Source organism: Bos javanicus, chromosome 14 (assembly GCF_032452875.1).
Source record: "Bos javanicus breed banteng chromosome 14, ARS-OSU_banteng_1.0, whole genome shotgun sequence".
Lineage (NCBI taxonomy): Eukaryota > Metazoa > Chordata > Mammalia > Artiodactyla > Bovidae > Bos > Bos javanicus.
In genome coordinates this window covers 39,499,809-39,506,554 of record NC_083881.1, presented here as the reverse complement: position 1 = coordinate 39,506,554, position 6,746 = coordinate 39,499,809, and positions in this window count along the sequence as shown.

Genomic DNA, 6,746 nt, shown 5'->3' with positions numbered 1-6,746 from the left:
CCTGGAGAACCCCAGGGATAGGGGAGCCTGGTGGGCTGCCGTCTATGGGGGCGCATGGAGTCGGACACGACTGAAGTGACTTAGCAGCAGCAGGCTCCTGTTATCATGGAACTATGAACCTTAGAATACAGATGTTTTATTCCTATAATGTGCAGTGCCTGATAATGAAGCCAACTCTGAGAACCTCAAGATTCAAAATGGAGTTTACGTGATATCATTTGTATTCTCTATTAAGTGGTATCTAATAGGAGATTAAATCAGTCCATCTTAAAGGAAATCAACCCTGAATATTTATCGGAAGGACTGATGCTGAAACTGAAGCTCCAATACTTTGGCCACCTGATGCAAAGAGCCAACTGATTGGAAAAGACCCTGATGGTGGGAAATATTGAGGACAAAAGGAGAAAGGAGCAGCAGAGAATGATATGGTTAGATAGCACCACTAACTCAGTGGACATGAATCTAAGCAAACTCCAGGAGATAGTGAAAGACAGGGTAGCCTGGCATGCTGCAGTTCATGGGGTTGCAAATAGACAAAACTTAGCAACTGAACAATACCAGCTATTATTAGATTTTTTTTTAAATGAGCTAATAATCTCCTTTTACTTCTAAAATTATTTTATGGGCTTATCTTTGATACTTCAAAAATAAAAATAAATCATATTTGACGCATGGATAGTTTGATGGTATGCTTTTCATATGCGATTTAGCCACTTTCATGTGTTGAAAGGGTGAGTGAAGAGACCTAGTTTATGTCTCTGTTTGCCTATTTTCTCTCATATTGCCTGAATGTCAACTTGGAAACAAAAAAGAAGACAACTGAAGGCAAATCTGGTATTCAGGCAGGCATTAAACTTTAGCTTTTTAATGTTGGGAACTCCCTGTTCTCATTAATATAATCAAAAGGACTTAGGCATTTTCAGTGAAGGTCGCTCAGTTGTATTCTACTCTTTGTAACCCTATGGATCCAGGCCAGAATTCTGGACTGGGTAACCTTTCCCTTCTCCAGGGGATCTTCCCAACCCAGGGATTGAACCCAGGTCTCCCACATTGCAGGGGGATTCTGTATCAGCTGAGCCACAAGGGAAGCCCATTGTCTCTGTGGAGAGACACTTTTAAACATCATATTGTTAAAAATGCTTCATCTTAATATTCAATTCAAAGCATTTTGTAAAGATGGTGTGTGTGTGTGTTTAGTGTAAGGTAAAAAATTGCTTGTGCCTTAAACTTATGGGCTTCTCTGGTGGCTCAGTTGTAAAGAATCTACCTGCGATGCATAAAAGGCAAGAGATATTGGTTGGATCCCTAGGTGGGGATGATCCCCTGGAGGAGGGCTGGCAACCCACTCTATATTCTTGCCTGGAGAATCCCATGGACAGAGGAGCCTGGCAGGCTACAGTCCATAGGGTCTCAAAGAGTTGGACATGACTAAAGTGACTGAGCATGCACGTAATCTTATGTTACATATTTTGCTGCTTGAATTCTAGGATGGGGTTTTGGTGTCACTTTAATAAGTATGAATGATGCATTTTATTGTGCTATGTATACTTAAGCTAAGTATTAGGAAGTGCTTAATCAATGTCTTGATGTCTGTTGAAAAGACAAAGTATAAAACTAATCCAAATAGTGTTTTCAAAAATAGTTTATTCGTAAGCAGCACTGCAGTTATATTGCTGGTGCCCATGAACTAGTGTGTTTTAGTCTAGTAGTCCCATTAGATCACATTTCACAGGTAGTTTTTACCAGAAACTTTATACAGCTGAACTTCACTTATGAAAAAATAAAACATCTATGTTTCTATAAAATCACAGCATTTATTTATTTATTTTATAATCAATAAATATTCATTGTACCTTTTCCATATTCCAGGTTATCTGCAAAGTGCTGCAGAAACAGTGAGGAACGAGACAGTTATGGTTCTTGCTTTCAGTCACAAAGATGGAGCTTCGAAGGTATTAAATAAAATGTAATTATAGTATGTAAGCTCTAAGAGGTCTGGAACTTTTGTTTCTTTTGTTTGGTGTTGTACCTAGAACAGAACAAGGACTTCACATGTATTTGTTTAGTAAATAAATAAATCTAAAAAAAAAAAAAAACAGAAACAAATGAGTGTACTATAAGGTCCTATGGAACTGTATAACAGAGAGATTTAACTTAGTGTAGGGGTCAAGGAGGTCCCTCTGTTCAAGTGAAAAAGCAGAGCGATAGTAATTAACCTTATGGAAAAGAATCTGAGGATAGTCACCAGAGGTAGGCATGGGCTGGTAATGGATGAAAGCAGTCAATACTTACCCCAGATGACCTAAGGTAACAGAGCAAGAGTTGACAGGACACTTGATCAAGTGGATCAAAGGGATTTAGTGGGAACAGAATGAGGCACTCTCAAGCCTATGGAGAAGATTATGATTCTATGGATTCAAGTGTCTATCACTTACCATAATGCTTGATTAGAGGCTTGTCTCTAGGTCCCAACGAAAGAACACTGATAAATGATAATGGAGACTTTCACCCCAGTACATTCTAAAATACCTTACTAATTGCTTCCTTAAGTCTATTCTCTCCCTGCTTTAATCCATCCTACTTATGCTTGCAAAAACCTCCTCACTGGGCCTAGGAGCAAGGAAGCATTGTGGGAGAAATTATTCAAAAGCACAATACGTGATGATAACCCCAAAGTCCCCAATTCTTTTCTTTTGCAAGGGAGTATGGTGATCCATATTAATCATCTGTAGATTCCTATTATTATCCTTACACCAAAACAGTAATGGATGAAGGCTGGCCATTGCTAGCACCTCTCAATTCCTTCTGGAAACTAGATGGAAAGGAGGGAGGAGTTATTTGGGTTCTAATTTTGATAATAAGTTTGGCTTTTATATTTTTGTTTGTAAGACAGTATTCAGTGCGCAGGTATCGTCACTTTATAGTTCTTCATAAGGAAACATACTTGTTCCCCTATTCTTAACACTAACTTCATCATTCAAGTTTCTATTGTTTTGGTGAACACAACTGCTTTAGAAGACTGTGTGTATGTATACTGATTTTATAAATTCTCTTGAAGGAATTAAGAGGGTACTCAATTATAATTTTCTAAGAACTAATTTTGCCTTTAAAAAGTTGATATGTACTCACTGCATCTCTAGGGGCTTCCCAGGTGGCACAGTGGTAAAGATGCAAGAGACAAAGGAGATAGGGGTTCGATCCCTGGGTCAGGAATATCCCCTGGAGGACTAAATGGCAAACCACTCCAGTCTTACCAGGGAAAATCTCATGGACGAAGAGCTTAGTGGGCTACAGTCCTTGCGGTCACAAAGACTCAGCCATGACTAACTGACTGAGCACACACACACACCTCTTACCTCTTCCTTCGTGATGTGAAAGAGTTAAAAGTCTATTTCCTGGAATTAAATAAGATGGTTGAAGGAGACAAAATAGCCAAAGGTTCTGTTTGAAAGCTGGGGAAACTTTATGGCTTCAAAACCCACCCCTCTCCCATACCCCCACCCTGTCACTACTTGAAATTAACAGTTTCAGTTAGATTTTGTTTGGTCTTCTTAAGTTTGCTTATTCTTCCTTAAATGCAGAAGAAAACTGATGGTCTCACACATTAGTAGGAATGGGGCCCAATCAAAGGTCAGGTCTTACTGAGAGAGTTTGGATCAGCTCAACTTTAATGACTAAATGCAGTCTTCTTCATTTTCTCTTGCATCAGCATTTAAACAGGGATCTGTAAAATCCTAATTACTGACTACAGTAACATTATCTGCATTTATCCTCTGCTAACAGATATTACTTTTGCTTATTTCAGGAGCCCTGCCAGAAATTACCTACTGTATGCTCAATTATCCACCTCCCCACAGCAACACATTATTTTAATATAAACTTTTCACTGTAGTCAGCAACTATTGTGTATTTTCTTTAAATTGAGTTGTCATATCTTATTATAAAATATAAAAGGAAATGACTGGAACTCTTAGGGTTAGACAGAGTCATTTTACTGTGGTTTGGCTTCTATTTGCAGCATATTTTCAATCCAGCAGGCCTTAACATGACCATGGGAAAATAAAAGAATCTATGAAATAAACAGAACAGTTAAAATGAGAAATATGCACTGTATATCCATTGGGTTAAGCCATTTTTTAAAAAATTAAATGCAGATCTTTTTTAGTACTAACCTACTGTGCTATGCAAGAAATGTAAATATGTCCTTAATGTGAAGATTAATATCTAGGTTAAATCAGTTTCAGGCTTCCTGCCTGATAACAAATCTCATTTACATTCTGAATACCAAATGGGGTTGAGCCAAAAATGTTTGCAAGCTAAGAAGCTATTTTTTTAAGTTCAATCTTAACATAAGAGTGACAATCTTTAAAGGTTCTCATTGATTGTGGTTTATTATTCAATTATCTAAATGCTGAGCTCAAGAGTAAATGGGAATTCCTCATTACAATCTCACTATGAAATCAAGAAAGTAGACTAAATATGTCAAAATATCTCTCCCACAGTATCTTCAGAGCCTCCTGATGTTATAATATTGGTTATCAAAATATCAGGTTATATAATTAAAACAAGGATTTAAAATATAGAACCATTTCTTATCCCTGAAAAGTGATAAATTATAGTCCACTATCTGCTTTCCCCCAATGCAGGTAACAGCTTATTTTAAAGGAAGGTGAAAGAATGCTAATGAATTATTAATCAGCTTGGTCTTGCTTCGTTTTAATAATGTTAAGTTTCAGCATAATTCACAATCACAAATAAGACTTCCACTGACCAAGCTAATACGTAAATGTTTGATTACACAAAACATTCAGATCTTTATTTCAATCACTTTATAGGTGTGAAAGGTCTGCTCCATACAATCTCCCTCAATAATTAGGCTTAAAATCTTATGTTTCACAAGGACCTGCTGATGACAATAATAATCACCCAGGCAAACTACACTTGTATTTGCTATTATTATCATTTATGTAAAAGCATTTTGAAAAGAGCCAATTTCACATAGCAGCTAAATGTTTGAGTTCAGAGAAATTGCTTAAACGTACCTAGGAGAAAGAAGTGAGGTGCATAGGCAGCTTGTGAAAAAAACAAATTATCTTTGTTTATATTTTGAGAATCATAATGTAAAGGAATATGATTTGCTTTGCTTTTGACAGGGTCCTAACTTGGAAACACTGATTTTTTTTTTTTTTCAGTTGAATGATACAAGATTGTTAGTTTATATATTTGTTGAAAGTTGGGTCAATAGAATATTTATTAATGTTTGCCAAGTATTACTTCTCTGGCAAAGGTATGTAATATGATCTTGATTTATTCCTTTAAAAAAGTCTCAATGCTTTGTTTATCTAAAGCTCTGACTATCTGGGAAGCTCTCCAGACCACTACTAATGATCTCAGATCAACTGTGGGTCTAGAATAGATTTCAACATTAAGCTAAGTGGGATCCAGTTCTCTCTCACCTCTTAAACAGTAAGGACATGCACGTTTCATTCAAGTATACAGTGATAAAGATACTCTCAGAAAATGCATGTAATTCACCTATCTATTGCTGCATATCAGTCTTTCCCAAAACTTAATGGTTTAAACAGCAGCCATTTTATTAGCTGACAATTCTGAGGAGTTAAGTGTTTAGACAGAGTTTAGCTGAATGAATTTGTGTACTACATGGCATCAACTAAGGATTTCCCATAAGGTTGCAGTGAGAACATAGATTTAAAGCCTGGCAAATGTGGTAAAAATTGCAGCCTCTCTACTTCCTGTACCTTTGGCAAGCCATATAACTTTTCTAAACTTCCCCCTATCCATTCATAAAATAATAGCAATATCTATTCTGTACAGAAGTGCTCTTCTGGCTTTTTTTTTGGCTAGATTGTTGAGCACTGATGATCTGAAGTTATCTCTTGCTACAGATACTGAGTTAAAAGAAAAACTCCCACACTCCCCTTTACGTGTTTCTGCTTCAGACCCCTGGATGCACCGCTTCAATTGCAAATGCAGTAGTGGAATTCACTAGTTAGAATAGAGACCCAAAGGAACTTTTCTCTTCTGCTGATGGCTTGTAATTGGTGTTTAAAGGGACCCAAGGACTCTCCTGGGATCTGTTCTCTCCTTCTCCTTGCAAACTCACCTAAGTGTGTGGATCCAAGGTTTATTTTTAGGTAAAGCTTGAAGTTCCATGTTGGGTTTAAGCCTATGCCCATAAGCAATAGGTCGGCTTTTATAACTTTGCTTACATTCTAAGAAATTTGTGACTTACTAAAGTCATTTCTCCATTTTCACTTTCTTATTTTGTAAAAAAAAAAAAAATTATTTCATACTTCCAATAGAGTTCCACCGAAAGGAAGGGTGATCCACATTTGCCTAGACTTCTGGGTTATAATCCCTAGTATTAACAATAATGCCCAAATAACAGTGGTTTGAGAATCAGAGATTACTCGATCAACTTTAGTTGCCTTCCTCTTTTATAAGTTAACTTTTAAATATTCATTATTTGAAAGATAAAAATTGTAAACTTTTATATATGAGATATAACTTCAGAACTAAACATAAAAATTCCATTCTTATGCAATTTTTACAAGTTCTGTGGTTGTTGTTCAGTTGCTCAGTCGTGTCTGACTCTTAGCAACCCCGTGGACTGCAGCACGCCAGGTTTCCCTGTCCTCCACTGATTCACAAAGTTTGCTCAAACTCATGTCCACTGAGTCGCTGAGGCCATCCAACCATCTCATCTTCTGTCGTCTCCTTCTCCT